We start from the raw sequence: 16,700 nt of genomic DNA, 5'->3' as shown, positions 1-16,700 counted from the left end.
CACATACACACACACACACACACACCAGGACGTTTGCATTAACGGATTGTCCAGTTTATACAAAGGCTAAGCTTTAGAGTGAATTCTCCTCTGGTCAACATTGTCTCGTATTATACAGGTAAATGCATGAACAGAGAAGCAAGGCTAGGAGACAGTGGCCTTCATTTATCAACCTAACATAGAAACCAATGCAGATATGAGCAAAGAAGTCTTGTTACGACAGGCTTCACGTTGGATTCATGAAACGTTTGTATCACACCAATCAGAGCGTAAGAACAGTTGTACATTGATAAATACAGCGTCTGGAAACGATCGGAATTTTAATATCATGTCCCAATATATTTTCAATTTTGAGGCCTCGCCGCTACTATTTGCAACATGGCTAGACGTAATCCGGCTAAGAAAGGGCACTTTTCAGAGGTGGAGATTGAAACCCTGACATCATAGTTTAATTTGCAGTAACGCGTGTCCTATTTGGAAGAATAAAAACTGGTATTAGGCTGTAGGAAGAATGCGGAATAGAAAGAGATCACTGATGCGGTCAACAGTGTTGCCGTATTAAATAGGACTCCAGCTGAAGTTTATTTAATTTATACATCTTTGACATATGTATACTCCTAATAGTAATATATAGGCTTATATTGCAATCTCTTATGCCTACATATAGGTGTACCTGTATTTAAATAAACACACGGTAGCGGAGTTTATGCAGTGTTTGTCTTTCTTTTTTTTTTTTACTCTTTTTTTTTTTATGAGTCAGAGCCAGGCAACAGCTGTGAGGGAGACCACCACCCCGACCCTGTCTCCTGACAGCAGAGGGGCTATAAAAACAAGCCAAATTATGTCCGTCAATGGCAGAAAGAAATCGGTCACTTGTGGCCATTAATAACGCTTTAAAAGACAAACGAAAACCTGAAGAATAAATACAAATGTTGTGCATCGTCATGTTTGCTGTATTGAATATCATTGCCAAACATGACACTATACCTTTTGAAAGCAAGGAGTAATATCCTGTCTCCTTTGTACAGCCCCCAGTTGGGGCTGTGCTGGACACTGCTCTCTGGGCATCGGGTCGTCTGGCTCCATCACTACATTTATGGCACTGTTTTCCTGCGCAATGTTGTGCAGAACCCCACAGGCTAAAACAATGTTGCAGACTTTTTCTGGCATGTATGGTAGGGAAATTTTTTTCACAGCCTACGCTCACATTCAAATTGATAAATGCCGAGCTTTGCGTAGGAATCGGCGGATGCCCGTCCTATGCCTGTTTTAGGTCGTTTGCACGTTTCATAAATGAAGGCCATTATCTCTGCTTAAGGCCAATCTGACCGTCCTTGCCAGCCACACAACACAACAGTACTTTGCAAAAGGTTTTGATGACTTTCTGAAATGCATTATTTCCTCCCACACATACTCTTCCACTATCTCTGCACAATAATATGGGCATGATCATGCATACACACAAGCACAGCGTCCTGTTATGGAGGCTGGCATTTCAGGGATATATCTGGCAGGAAACTCCTCGTGGATTTGAGACAAAACCTTACCAAAAGATTATAAATTAGCTGCTTGTCTGATTTTCAGTCTCCATGTTGCTTAGCTAAGCTCCCCAACTCAAAGCCTATATAGAAATGCAAAGTAGTTTCTTTTCTCTAGACTCAATTCGACAGATTCAATGCTGTAAACATTTTAGAGGACCTAAAAGAAAAACTGTCAAAATCCTCTAGAGACTTACATATCTACTGTATGTATTGCATTTGTACTGCATTCAGGAGTGAGCCGTAAAACTGTATAGCATAAATGTAGCAACCTTTTTAATTATGCGTAGTCCATATCCAGCAAATATTCATTTACACAAGACAGTTTTTTTAATAGACTGATTAACCTGCAGGCGTAGAAGGGGCGTACAGTCTGTTAGGGGATGGATGGGTCTTCAACAGCCTGGACTGGAGATAGTGGCATTGCCTTATGGATTTACCAGAAATACAAGAAATTTGATTCACAGAAGTTGAAGGCGATAAAACCTCAATTCACAGTTAGCTGATTAATTTACCTTCTTAGGTCTGTAGTTAAGTCAGTAGATATGCAGGAAAGCTATGCATACTCAGCTAAGAGCTACAGAGGTGATCCTAATTTGGGAAGACTTTCAGTAAGGTCCGTTGTTGACTGGAATAATAAACAGGATAGATAGATATAGAATGGCTGCTTTGATTAAAAGCCACTAAAAAATTGTCACTGGAGTTTAAAGTTGAAGCAGCTAAAGGAAGTACGGACTTTGAATTATTAACACACCATCACTTGTGTGCTGGTATTCTTCAGCAAGACTTTGTTCCCCCGATGCACTGGGCTTGATTTTGTTTTTTTCCTGAACTTTATGTCATGAAATATACTTAAGCAGCTCAGCTAGGATTCTGATAGGCAAGGGCAACCAACCACTAGCCAAGCCTGCATGTTTGAATAGTGCATCACTTAGAAACTCTCTAATTTCCCCCTGTGGCTTCTAGTACGGAAGAGATGCCCCATATCCCTGATCTATGTTTGGAAGAAGCACTAATGCACCAGTGAAGTTGCTTAGATGAGTGTAGCTTTGTTGACGGGCCAATTTAGCTGTCATTTTGAGATAATGGAGTGTTCTGTGGCAGTAAGAACATCCACATAGAGCGCTGATCCAGAGCCCAGCTCCCCCAGATCCAAACTGAAGCCAGTTTCTCCACTCAGATTTTTTTCTTGAAGAAAAAAAAGAACATTTATGAATCAATGTTGGTCCTAGTTATATAAGTGTGTGATACAATGTTTAAAGCAGTCTACTTCATCAGAAGAACACAACTAAAAGCATGAACCTCCCTGAAGGACAAAGATGTGTTCCAATTACCAAGACGTCAAGTTGAAGTTCTCATTAAAGTGTTGTTTTGATAATCTCAAGTTTTAACACAGTGTGTTCAGGAGTTTTTTTTTTTTTCTTAAATCACAAGTTGAAAAGAAAATACTACATATTGCCAAGACTTCTTTTTGCAGCAATTAAATTGACTGCTCTGTTTCATGCTCTTGCTTTGCCGGCATTATGTCTTCATCTTGTTAGTTCCGCATCTTTTGCCTTTATCCCTTTTCCGTTCTTTTAAATCTTATAATGGTGCCTACTAAAGCATTCACAGTATGTACATCGCTATTGTGTGCAGTTTTACACTCTTTAAGTTTCAGTCTCAATGGCATCTAATAGCAAATATGTTTTGGCTGAAGGTTGTGAGTTTCTTCTGTATCTTTTATAAAGCTGCAGCAATAAAATGAGAAACTTTTGGAAATAATACTGCCTTACTTGCCAAGACCCCTGGCTGCCTTTTTCCCATCCGAATTGCCTCGCCACTCAGAGGTAAATACCGAGTTGCATATTCAATAGCGGATGCTCTGCTGATACATCTTTTTTCATTTAGCAAATAATGTGAAACCCAAACAAACGATTGAACATCAATGACGGTACATCTTCAGTGAAAAAAACTGTGTGCAGTTTCACTGATCTAATGTTTTTTCACGCATTGCAAAAAGCAAAGAGTGATTTAGAAAAATATTTTTAGCCTTGTTCTGTTGTGCTGCATGCTTTTGCATCAGCCCTTAATTTTATTAAATGCAAGTTCAGTGGGGTGTCCTTATTGTTCTGTCTGGTAGCTTAAATGACATGGTCTTGTTTCATGCTGTGCTGCTGCCTCCCTGTCGGCTATTTTAACATTTCTTCTCCACTGTTCCATAAAAACTTATTTAATGTGTGAAGAAAGCTGACAGCTCTTTTCTAAAAATTAGCATGATGGAATCACATAAGCATCCATAAAAACAGACATTTAAAAATGAGCTGGAGTTGAAAGGTTGAATATAATTAATTACTTGTGGGTAGGTGTTAAAGGTGGCCTGTGGAGTTTTTTTTCCAAAACAAACAAAAGTTATGTTTAGATCCCTTGCTACTCACTGAAACGCATGTTGTGTGTCCTTGAGGTCTTCTTCGTATCGACCTTTGTTTGCCTTGCTATGTCACTCGGAGCATTAAAGCCAGCTCTAAATCAGTGGAATAGCGTGAAACCTTTATCAGGACTGTGTCTCATGTCAAACGCATGTGGGTCATTGAGCAGACAAAGAAAACAAGGATTCACTCATAAAATAAACTTTTATAGCATCAACCATCAGCATGCATTGGACGTTTTACATACACCATTAGAAAAACGCAGACAGGGTGCCCAGATAGCTCAGTTGGCAGAGCGCACGCCCATATGTAGAGGTTTACTCCTCGACGCAGTGGGCCTGGGTTCGATTTCGACCCGCGGTAAAGGTAGATACTTCCTGTCTATTTCTGTGTCATACCACTAGAATGCTGCATCCCACATGCATTACATGACACAATTGTCTGACAGTTGACTTTTATGTTCTAAAGAAAGAAAAGAGACCGTATAATTGAGTAAGTTTACTTTTTTTTTTTTTACAAAGTTAGGAAAATGATTTATAACAAATTTTGCCACAGAAATCCCAAGTTAAGATAGAAAAGTCAGAAGTCAAGTCCAAATCTCTGACAGAATGATAGTGATAACAAAAACCTCATAATGAATAGTTGACTAATGAATCCACACATATAATGTAGTGTAGCAGTGTTTTCTTATCATCTGTAACATATACCTGAAATGAGTCACAGTAAACAAAATTACTTTTTCTACTGCTTTCATAAACAAAAGAAAGGACACCTTATCCATATTTTACATTATTTATTATGACTTGAGTAAAAAGCAACACAACCTAAAGTTCAAATAATATTAATGCAGCATGTCTCTTACAGTATTAATTTACTAGTATTAAGTTCATGTTTTGACCAAAAAACTTGTAAGTTAGCATTACGTTAATGTTGTACTTACTACCACGAACACTGTAAACAGTTTCCAAAGGTGATATGGAACTACAAGCCAAAAACCTTTTCAACAACAAAAAAACCTTCCTGTTGTTCCTTTTTGGACTGTCTGCATGACTTCATGACTTTTGTAAGACCTCTCAGTTGCACAGGCTATAGGCCACATCCCATAATAAGCACAACAAAGTCAGCCTGCGGGTTTAACCCTGAGAGGCTCTCCAGCACAGAAAACAGTTGTCATGGATTATTTGGGTAAAGACACTGAATCATAACCTCTTTATAACCTTTAAATAAAGTTTTTGAGGTAAAAGTTGGACTTGCACTGTTTTGGCCTCTGTTATTAAAGCGCCCCCCACCCCCCCGCAGCAAAGTAATTGTTCCCTCTATGTACAATGACAATAATTGGCACAATGTAACACTGACCTATAGCTACAGTACATTGACAAACACTATAACCGTAAAACTCAGGTTAGAAAAAAAATGTTATCTTCCTTTTGCTTTTCTTTTACATATGCAGTGAAAACACATCCTCAAATTCTTTTTTTCTTTTATAGAAGGAATGCTTTTGTGAAGTCCCAGAAGCCATTGTATGGAGTGCTGGTTTTGAGAACAGCTGATTTAGAAAATAAAGGAAAGAGTGAAGGAGACTGGGTCATTGGGAGGGGCAGAGGCAGCATCTGGCGGGATAATTTCTATTGACGGGATGGCCGTGAGTGAGGTTTGGGGTTATCGTTTTGCTAGAAAGAAATTGAAAAAGCAAAAATTGAAATGAGAACTGCATTTATATTTGACTCAAAGTCCCCATGTGCCTGCACAGTTTTCAATTATGGGGGGACATGTACATTTATGTCTGCTCCACAGGAAACTGGACAGGGCCGCTCAAGGCTTTTGTAAAGCTGAGCATCACAAGTATCTGGTGTGTTATTCTGCTGACAGTCTGAGACCTATATTTGTATTCGGTGAGATGGAAATGCATACATTAAAAACGTATATGATTCGTACATATAGTGCTCTGTGATGCATCAGCACCAATGTGGTATATTGCAAATAAACAAATGACAAATTGTTTATCATTATAGCCAATAATTATATTTATTGCAATATTATACATATTGCTCATGCACCAGAAGCAGAATGTGATGAAAAAAGGTCCTGCAACAAAGAGACTCTTATAAAGTGATACAAATCTGTCTGATGAAGAATCAGACAGCATTAGAAAAATATTTTATCTGTTCTTACTGGTGTTCCTTCTCTTACTGCCAGCTCATCAGGAAAAGTTCTAGTACTCCAGATTGCCAGTCTGCCCCAGGGCATTCTGGTAAAAACCTTCAGCCCTCTAACATACTGTAACTGTGTCGAAGATATCTCTCTCTCTCTGTCTGAAGAACTTTGCGTGTGTATCTCAGAAACAACAAAGGGGAAACAAAACAAAAAGAATTAATTATTAATATTCACAAATGTAGAATGAGCTAGCCAAGATTATTACTATAACAGCATATACTTTTTTTTATACATATTTGGGGGTTGTCTTACTGCAGCATAGTTGCAATAGCTATAACAAGTCTTCCTTTTATTCTTTAGTTTCCTCCACCTTAGTTGAGTATGCTGTTATATTTGCATTATGGTATTTATGTGTGGTGAAAGTATGCTATCGACACAGTGATTACACTCTCTCGCTCTTGTCTTTACCACCTTGCTGTCCACAGCGTACCGCAGAACGGATACGCATTCAGAGGGCCGTCCTCTGAAATGGTGTTTGGGGACATTTTAGGTTTGCACCGTCCACCACCACCGGTCTCTAACAGGTCCAGGTACCGGGGAGCGCACATTTTTCAGCCCAGACTCGAAGAATATATGTCCATGTAGCAACAAGAGATAAGTCTTGTTAGAGAAATAACAACAATGAAAAAGAATCACAGCTGCACAGCCGGTGCTGGGAGCTAAGGCAAGAGCGGACAATGCTGGTGCACTGTGCACCTTCAAAACTTCCCGAAAATGCATTTCAAAAGAACCTGGTTGGTGGGGGGGCTTTATGTAAGGTAGAAGTTGGTTGCTAGGGAACAAATCAAAAGCAATGTAATTTGAAGTCTTCCCAGTTTACATAATTAAAACGTAACCTAACATTCCCTTGAAAATGTGGATTTTCTGATGTCCATTAGTTACACTTCTCACTTTTCTGCAGTGGTGTACAGTGCAACAGAGCACATTTCTGACCCGACCCAACTGGCAGTGATGCTGGTTATAATCGGAGGCTTAAACTTTAAACCAGCGAGGGGGCAGTAAAACACTGCTTTTCAGCCTCTTAAGCAACAATTCCACCCAACATTTGTCAGGTCAGATATGACAAACAGTCTTTTACTCCTCACTCTAAATAGGTTATTTCCTTTTCCTGGTTTTTTTTAGTTGTTTGAGTTACCTAGCAGTTATTTGGTGTTAATATAAGGCAGCAACTAAAATTCTACAAAAGAACTTGTTTGAATGATGTGTTTTGACTCAGTGATGCATTAATCTCTACTTAGTGAACACTTACATTAACAGCTGGGGCACCCAACTCCTGACAGCTGAACAGAAATAAATCAATCTTTGATGCCTAATCCTATAACTGCCCATCAGCAATGCAGTTAGGCTGCAGCAGCTATAGAGAAAGTTAAAGCCCTTGTTACTGTTTGTCTGCCTAATGTCTGATAGCACAACAGGAGATTTATACGGTGTCATGGCAACACTTCTGGCTACGTAGACAGAGTGTGCCTACTGTGTGTATGTAAATCCCCTGGTCACTGTGGACATTCAGACACCTTGCAGTATTGTGAGTGGTCTTAATCTTCATTAAGACACAGGGGCATCAGTCTGACTTACGGCTACAGAGTGAATAAGAGGGTCTTCTCCTGCTGAGTAATTAGTTAGTCCTTTTCTCTGGAACCCTTTTCTCCTCAGCTAGCCCCAAATAGCAAAGGAAGGGACAAAGAACTCTAAACTTAAATGTTAATTGCATCTTTATCTCCCTGTAATTTCTAATTACTTTTACTTTTCATACCTGCAGTAAAGAGTGGTTAATAAATGGGCATTAGAATGTGAGTCATAATGGCAATAATCCCCCCCAAAAAACAACAACAACAACACTGTGACATAGATCTCGATTAAGTCTTCTTCTCTTCTTCTTCTTTTTCTTTTTTAATATCTTAGAGATGATGTCACATGTTGCTATTACTGTGGCAGTGGGAAAGTAGTCTTTGAAACAGGGGCTCTCCTTTCCTGACATGTTCTTATACCTTTGCTATTACTTTTCATAGTCGTAAGTCTTATGGCCAAAGTCAGTAATAAACTGCCTTGTCATCCACTATCTTTGCACTCCTTTTCTTTGGTGCTTATATATGGGCATCACCAGCGTTCTGCATCTGCCTGTTTAGTCCAGCTGGAGGCAGGGGACATCATACCCCACGTCCCCTACACTCCAAGACCATGCAATCCCTCCTCGTCATGGTGTACTGTAGACAGTCAGAGCCTGGAGTTAATACCAGCACAGAGAAGCCCCCTGGCTTATGGGGTAATGTCATGCAAATGGACGACTGCATGTGTGTATATAAATGTTGTTGTATGTGAAATGAACTGCAACTTTATATGTACTCTTAATAGTTTGTTTTGTAAATCTGAATCAGAATTGACTTTGAACTGACCAAGAACATGGATCAGAAAATTTGCAGATGTTAAAAAGGTTAAAACTAAAGTAAGTAGTAAATTAGTCAAATAATTTACTCGTATTGCACATTATTACGTAAAGTACAGGCATGGCCACATTAGTAGATGACAGTGCTTGTTGTTTTTCTAATTGTTTTATCTTATTTTTTTTGTGCAAAGTGCTTGTGAAGAGCACTCAGGGGGTGTTTTGTGGCTGGGTTTGAGCTAGTGGAGAAAAGAATTTGTTACACCTGATGATGAAATAACCAAAAATTAAATATTAAGGTTTTTTTCTTCTTCTTTTCCCACTGCTATTAGTAGGTGGCTGGCATTTATGGCACTATTAGTACTTTCAGTTACTGACATTTTGGCCTTGGCTTAACTGTGAAGGCCACTGTCACAGGTATTTAGAGATTGGTTCTGAGAGTAAGGGGGAGATTTCTGTCTGTAACAAGATCTTATGGGTAACACTCAGACTCACTAAACCAGAGCTAGAGGTCAGTTAATCACTTCTTCTCCTCGAACACTGTTGCAGAATCTCTGACGACTGATTGATATGCAGTTGTTGTCGTTGTGCTTCATTGTTTTTTGATTTGCTTGCTGTTGTAAGAAAGCATACATAATCACTACCACTTCTAACATGAGTCTCTCTTAGGGACATAAAACGTAAAGATTGGTACCTATCTCTCAGTGGATAGCTGTAATAACTTTTCTTTTCTGTGAGGCTTCTATTATTACCTTCTGTAGAACAACTCACAACTTTGTGTAGTTTTTACAAAATGAAAACCGCACCTCCTACATAAGGGAAAAACCCAAATGAGATCTAAATAATTATGTTCTTTGAAAACTCTCAGATACATTTGCAGTATAGGCTACAACAAAATAGTCACAGTTAATGCCTGTTTGGCATTGGTACAGTATCTAAAAGTAATAAAGAATAATATTTTATTACAATGGTATTTTTTTTATGAAAGTACACGGCCAGTAAACCCCAGTGATTTTACCTGTTAGTAAATTATCAAAAATTAGAAAGCAATCCTACTGTAAGGTGAACGTTGCTTAAGTAATCAAGGTATATGGGGAACGTAATTATTAGCTCTTACTTTTGCAATAACACTTGCCATCATCATTAATCATCTATTTAAATGTGCTTCCCACATTGACAAACATCAGTTTGGCTAGTTGTACCTTTATTTTTGATGTTCTTTGAGAAATGTGTCTTTGTTTTTTCTAACTTGCCAAGATGTCAGTATTTCCTCTGGACTACCAGGTAGAGTGGAACAGACTGACTTCCAGAAACATTGATTCTATCTCCTGAACAGACCAAGTGAGATTAGTGGGGGAGATGGCAGGTGTGCCTTTGCTGATGACACCCAGTATGTGTCCTCTTATAAACTACTGGACACATGCTGTCAAATGACATTCTGCAGGATTTGCTCCTGCTTGTTTGGGCACTTCCACCTACAGGATCAGGACAATATTGCTGATTGCCATTAGACAGGCTCAGCATTAAATAAAGCACACTATCACTGTTGCATCAGATGCATTTATGTATATACACAATAAAGAGACATTGCCCAAACTACTTGATGAGTAAAATGCATTGCAATTTTTTCAAGATCTTGGGTGTTGACCTGTTAATTAAATCATTTCAGTGATCCTCTAAGGAGCCATAGATGGGTCTTTGACACTTGTGAGGGTGTGGTGATGCAAGTATTAAGAGGCATACATTTAAATGACAGAAATGACATGCAACAGGTGAAGTCATTAAATACTCTTCAGCCAGGATGATCACTGGTTGACAGCCAGCCTCATGGACATAAACCTGTGAGTTCATTAGATTTTAACTGAAAGGCTCAGACCAGGTGTGATTAGGACATTAGAATAATAATTTTCTGGCTACGTGAACCTGCACTAAGAACTTCATTTGACATGAAGTTTTCTAACTGCCCTTAAAGGTGCAGTAAGCAATGATGTGCAAAGATTAATATTTGAACTCAACTACCAAACAAATACATCTCTATAGAGAGTTGACGTGAAAAGATACAGGCAACGCAATTTTCTGATAACATGAACTGCTCATGTTAAAATCCGGTGCTAATATGGCATTGGTGCCCTGTATCTACCTGACGGAATAGCAACACAGATTTCAGTGCCTCATTTCGGTGCTCGCTGATGCTCCCAATTCAACATTAGAGGCAACAGAAGCATCGCTGCATGTCACGCTAGTTAACACTAAGATTACACTTGGCAGCAGGTAACGTTGATGTTACCCCGATGTTACCGTTAGCTAGTAGCTGGTTAAACACGGTCATAATGCTGACAGCTAAACGGTGTAAAAATGTGTCTGTGTTTCACTGTAGATGATCCTAACAGCGGTACGTACAACTGTCTGTTGCTGAAACTACGAGCTAAAAGACAAAAACTAGCACTAAGGTCACTGCTGTTGTCGGACAAACAACACAGATGTGAAAAAAAGGTTGCGTAAGCTTAAAACTCATAAACCACGTGGTGCATTCAAAGTTATTGTTAAAAAAAACTTTTCTCATCTGTTTTTGTCACTTAACAGCAATGCACTGGTGAAATAAGGTACTATTAAGTTATTACATTAATACATAATTGAATTCCCCCTCATTGTTTGTGGTGATCCAAAAATTGATCCGATCCGTGACTCAACACCATGTTCTGATCCGAACCGTGAGTTTTGTGATCCGATTGGCTGATATAATGTTTTGTGGCCTGTGCACTCCTTTCTGTTAGTTTTCCATTTACACAGCCAGGGCTGTGTTTTAACACCAGATTTATGTTAACGCACACAGAAAATAGAGAGCTAGGTGACCATGAGGAGATGTTTGTGGAATTTGACAAAAAGTGTATTGGATTAGCATGACTTACTATTTAATGACTCTAACTCCATGGGAGAAAAAACACCTTAGTCATTTTGGAGTAGGGGGGAATATATATATATATATATATATATATATATATATATATATATATATATATATAATTTATTTATTTTTTAACAGGGTAGTGCTTAATTTAATGAAACAAAAAAATTTGTCTAAGTAAATATGCAAGGTAGGAAACCAAGGAGCATTCTGATATAAATATTCAACATATCACAACTGAGATTTTAAACCAAATGTTTATTTGGTTTGTCTAGTGCTATTGAGATCAAAGAGTTAAAGAAAACGTTCTTATATACTGTATATATTCCCCAACCATCACCCAATACAGTGAAATATTGGATGCTGTCTAGTGTGCCAAACCCTGTTTCTGACCCAAAACCACCCCCACTCAAAGCTCCCCTGCAGCTTACTGTGGGTCCACACTCACAGTGTAATGCCAAAGAGACTGGGCACTGCTCCAACTACCATTACCTGGGCAGGCGAGGAGCCTTGTTGGCCTTATTATGCTACTGTACTGTATGATTTATGACTCTGTCCATGTGCATCTGCTACACTAATAAACATTTGGGCACACTCTCATAACTTTACCTACACAGCTTTGAATACAAGCTATATAATACCTTCAGTATCATGAGCATAGCTGCTGAGGTCCACATAAGTTTAGATTACATTGTTTTGCTGATTGGCTTTTCAGGCCCAATGCGCTACTCAACATATAGCACAGCCATTCATTTTTTTTAAGACTGCTAACCTTCAGTTGGCACTTAAGTGTGCCTGAAAAAAAACAACAGGAAAAAGCATCTTTTGTCTTAACGACACAGTGTTTTATGGATTGTCATGGTAACAAAGCCTCAATGCAGACAATAGATGGAGTCACTGTTTAAAGACATGCAATGGCAGATACGTCTGAGTCAGGCAAGAGGAAACAAAAAAAAACATTGCTCTCCCATTTAAACTACTGTGAACTGGGTTCTCATTTTGTCTATCTCTGTTTCACTTTTTGAGCAAACAAATCAAGGAATCAAAACAAAAGATATGACATGTCACAAGGGGCATAAGATAGACATAGCGTTACCAAAGAGGGAATGTTGATGGCTCAAATAATGTAAAACAACGCATTTGAAAACAAGTTTTGAGCATATTTTAAGGGAGCCGACAGAGAGCTAAATTTGTTGATGTTATGTAAAATGTTGATTATACTGAAAGTTGTTATTTCGTTTCCCTAATCAAGTTGATTAAATGCAGAACCTTGCTATATTCCCTCAGGTATAGCCTACATGAGGCAGGTCACAGTCAAACTTGACATAATTAAACCGGCAGGATACAAGTTCAATCATTAATCAAGATGTCCTGACCACTGGGATTTGTCTCACTTTTAAATGTGTGTTTGCGAAAGCAGTTCATTTACTATGGAAAACTATTCCTATGTTTTGCGGCTGCTTCTTGTTTCTGTGTATCCGTCTAACTTATTTTATTTTTCCCCTCTCTTTCACCTCATTTCCAAATAAACAACAGCCCTCAAAATATTCATACACTGTAATTCCTCAAACACGCCGAAGACATCTGGAGAATAGAGTGTGATTGTTAACTAAATATGTCCCTGTGTGCAGTTGGGACGGCTTTTGTCTTTGTTCAAAGAGCAGTTCTAATTAACATGTGTACAGTAATTCCAGTTTAGTTTATGTTTCAACCGCAAGCATGTGTCTGTGCACATGTTTTCAGGGAGATAGGTGGTCGGCTCATTGGGGCCTACACTCACTATTTTAGGAATACTGTACTTTTAGCTCAATTTCCTGCTGGTTACACTATTTTACCAGTCCATTTATCTTTTCCTCTGCTCCAAATCTCCCTCTTTTATGTTTTCTTTATTAATTATTTAAAAATACTTTAATGTGACATTTTTGTGGTATTTATACCCTTTAGAGGACGTTACATTCCATAGCAATATATGTTTACTACACATGGGCCACAACACAACATGTGGCCTAGCTGCAATAAAAATGACAATACCACTTAACTTAATAATTCACATAGTACCACAATGGACAAGGGAAAACAATTGCAGTCATGGACATCTTTTCCAAGAATAAAGTTTCATATGTTCTTGGAGCTGCACAGTATACCAATGAATGACTACATTTGTGGTATCTGGACGAATATTGTTACAGACCAGTTAGCTTTTGCCCATATTAGTGCTCTTAAATTTAATTTTGCTTGCAACCATTTACCAAATCAGATAGCATGTAGTTTCTCTTTAGCTGCAATATTATATATGGGTGTTGACACAAGTTTCCTGGTGTGTGTGTGTGTCTGTCTGTCTGTCTGTCTGTCTGTCTGTCTGTCTGTCTGTCTGTCTGTCTGTCTGTCTGTCTGTCTGTCTGTCTTTGAATAAATGAATGAATGAAGAAATTTATGACAGGCATATCAAAAATAAACCAAACAAAGAAATGACATTAAAGAAAAACATCAAAGAAATCTACTAATGAGTTAAATTAGCAAAACATTCAATAAACAATAAGGCGTTTACCAACATAGACATGTCTAAAAAAGGAGTAGAAAGAAGTATACACTTATTTAATCCTACCCCTTTTCCATAATTTAGTAACTCTTTGGGGGGGAGTTAACCTGCACGTCACAGGCAGATACAGAGGGGCAGGGGGGGGCGGAACAGTCCGGAGCTAAATGTGAGATTGTCTCTGTAGGCTAATCGCTCCTTTTCTGGTGGTTGATTAACGCAGATATTTGCTGATTAGCTCTCATAACAGGCCGGATGGGTAGCACACTGCCATGAGTCCATGAGGCTAATGTCTGATTACTCCACATTTTCATTGTGATATTTAGTGATTACATTCTGAATCTGCCTTCTTCTGGTGTAAAAGTAGCCTACACTGTAAGTCTGTAATTGGTTATACAGTGGAGTTATGTGGATTGGGTCTTTCTGTAAGTAGTTTTGGGATACAATTTGGTTTTGTAGAATTCTAGTACCAGCAGTGCTACAGGCCAAGCAATCAGCCCATTCCAAAAAGGCACATAATCAACGGGCACTGTACTAGTGGATTAAGATTGCTGCAAAAATGCTTCCACTTGGAGGTCAGAGGTTACCTCATGTCTGTCCCATTCCTGTGAATGTGATATCTTAGGAATGCTTTAAGGGAATCTCTTGACATTTGGCACAAACATTCACTTGGACTCGAGGATGAGCTAATTAGATTTTTGAGGTCAAAGTTAAAGGTCGCTGTGCCCCCATGTCTGTTCATCCCTTTCTCGTGAATGCAAAATCTCCATTGTATTGCCATACTCGTGGAACAGAATGGGAGACTGTGACCATATTTCACATTTGGTCAGATACTGAATTGATGATACTAATCTTAAAACTGTGGTGATTGTATGGATCTCCTGTGTTACCGGGTTGAAGATGTGTGCAAAGCATCCATGTTTAGCCAGAAAATACCCTTAATACTGTTTATTAAATCTTCACTACATATATCATATGAGTCTGGACACACATGGATGTAAACTACAACTTGACTGACAGTTTTCGATTTGATTACATATTTAGAAATTAACCAAACATTTATTGTTTTGACATTTTTAGTTTGAGAGGAAATTTAAAGAGAAGGCAATGTGTTTGTGTTCTTTCTGTTTACCTTTCCTTTGTGTTTAAGTGCTCAAACATGGATTTGTGGTTTTTCTGGTTTGTCATTTTGTCTGTTGACCCATAAGGCTTGTTGAAAGTATTTTTCACCATTCTCGTGCTATGCTTTTCCTTAAAAATGTATCCTTTACTTAACTCCACCTTAGTATTATATGAAACATTCAGCGCAGAGTAGTAGATGGTGCCCTGTAATGTATTGAGGTCTCCTTTCTCTGATGTCCTACTGTTTTTGCGTATAAAAGATTCAGCGCTACCCAGTTTAGCTTACTTTACAATATAAAGACATGGTAAAAGCTCACCCTTGAAATATTTAGTGTACTCCAGGAGGTCTACCAGGTGAATAAATGGATGGATGGATGAAAATATTACATATCAGAATACATCAATTACTTTTGTATCTTTAGGTTATGGTAAAAGCTGGCCAATAGCTGTTGAGGTTCAGGGAGTATAATTGCTGTTTGCAAGCAGTTGGGTAGCAGTGACAATGCAGAGTCCAGTTTAGGTGTATGCAAATAGAATGAGTGCTAAATGTCTTCAGGACCTCCTCATGTTAGAGCTAGATGGACTAATATTATTTGACAACTATGAAACTCAGACATATTCTGTGTCTGCCTTAACTTCTGAAAGGCTCCATCAAGCAAGAACATACCCCTGATTTCCACCAATTGCGGAAAGGCTGCGGATCCGTTCCGGATTACCGGCGTAGTCAATTGGTTTCCATTAAAGTCACTATGTGTGATCGGCTGCTTTTTGACTCCGTCCCAGCTACGGCAATCTGCAGCCCTCCGTAGTAGATACGCAGAGCTTCTATTTTTGCCGATTGCCGGAAAGCTCCGCAGCAGTTTAGCACATGGCAGATTGTGCGGGACACGAAGTTGAGCACAGAAACAAAATAAAACATCCGGTTAATTTTCAAAATAATATACATCGTGCTCACGGTGGATTATATTTCCCTGCACTACATCTTGAAAATGTCATAATGGGTGGAAACAGGCCTGAAGTCAACAGGTCAGAGGTTTTGTGATTCTGTTTATAGAAACTACATCCTGTTACATCGAGCAATCATACGGGAATTCACGAGATGTCATAGGTCCTTGTGACTTTCGCTGTTAGTCATGGCCACAGCCATTCTGCAACTATTCCGGACCTGATGGGTATTGAAGGATGGCGGAGAATGGATCACAGAGGCGACCCACAGCAGAGCTGATCCACAACCGTTCCGCAGTTGAAATATGGGGCTAAAATGTCCTACACCTACACTGATCGGGTGGCATGATTTAATGTTAGTCACACGTTCACAATTGTAAATGATTGTAAATGAACTGTACGCCCCCTTTTTCCTACTTCAAATTGATGAGTAATGTTTTAATGTTACTTTTTTACCACACCCACGCAAATTGACCTTTTCAAAGCTGTTTAAGTTGTCTTCCACTGTGTGACAATAGACGGCCAAACTTTAACCCTGAGTCAGGCGTTGTTCATTAAGGTTAATCAATCAGAGAGTAGGTTATGACTAATGCCCCTCCTTAGTCAGTGTAGGCAGATCTTTGTCAAACTGCATAATTGTCACAGCCAAACA

General features: G+C 38.8%; 1 protein-coding gene and 1 long non-coding RNA gene across 2 annotated transcripts in view; both read left to right on the top strand.

The window, feature by feature from the left end:
• Nucleotides 1-845, top strand: part of LOC116699818 (uncharacterized) — a 7,420-nt gene extending 6,575 nt beyond the window's left edge. The window contains exons 3-4 of the long non-coding RNA XR_004334514.1: nt 699-702; nt 835-845. This is a non-coding gene — a long non-coding RNA (uncharacterized LOC116699818). The remainder of the gene's footprint in view (nt 1-698; nt 703-834) is intronic.
• Nucleotides 1-16,700, top strand: part of ctnna2 (catenin (cadherin-associated protein), alpha 2) — a gene marked incomplete at its 5' end in the record, with an annotated part of 288,570 nt that overhangs the window by 40,758 nt on the left and 231,112 nt on the right.

Source organism: Etheostoma spectabile, chromosome 2 (genome assembly GCF_008692095.1).
Source record: "Etheostoma spectabile isolate EspeVRDwgs_2016 chromosome 2, UIUC_Espe_1.0, whole genome shotgun sequence".
Taxonomy (NCBI): domain Eukaryota; kingdom Metazoa; phylum Chordata; class Actinopteri; order Perciformes; family Percidae; genus Etheostoma; species Etheostoma spectabile.
The sequence above is the reverse complement of the archived record's forward strand: the minus strand, read 5'-3'. Positions and strand labels throughout refer to the sequence as shown.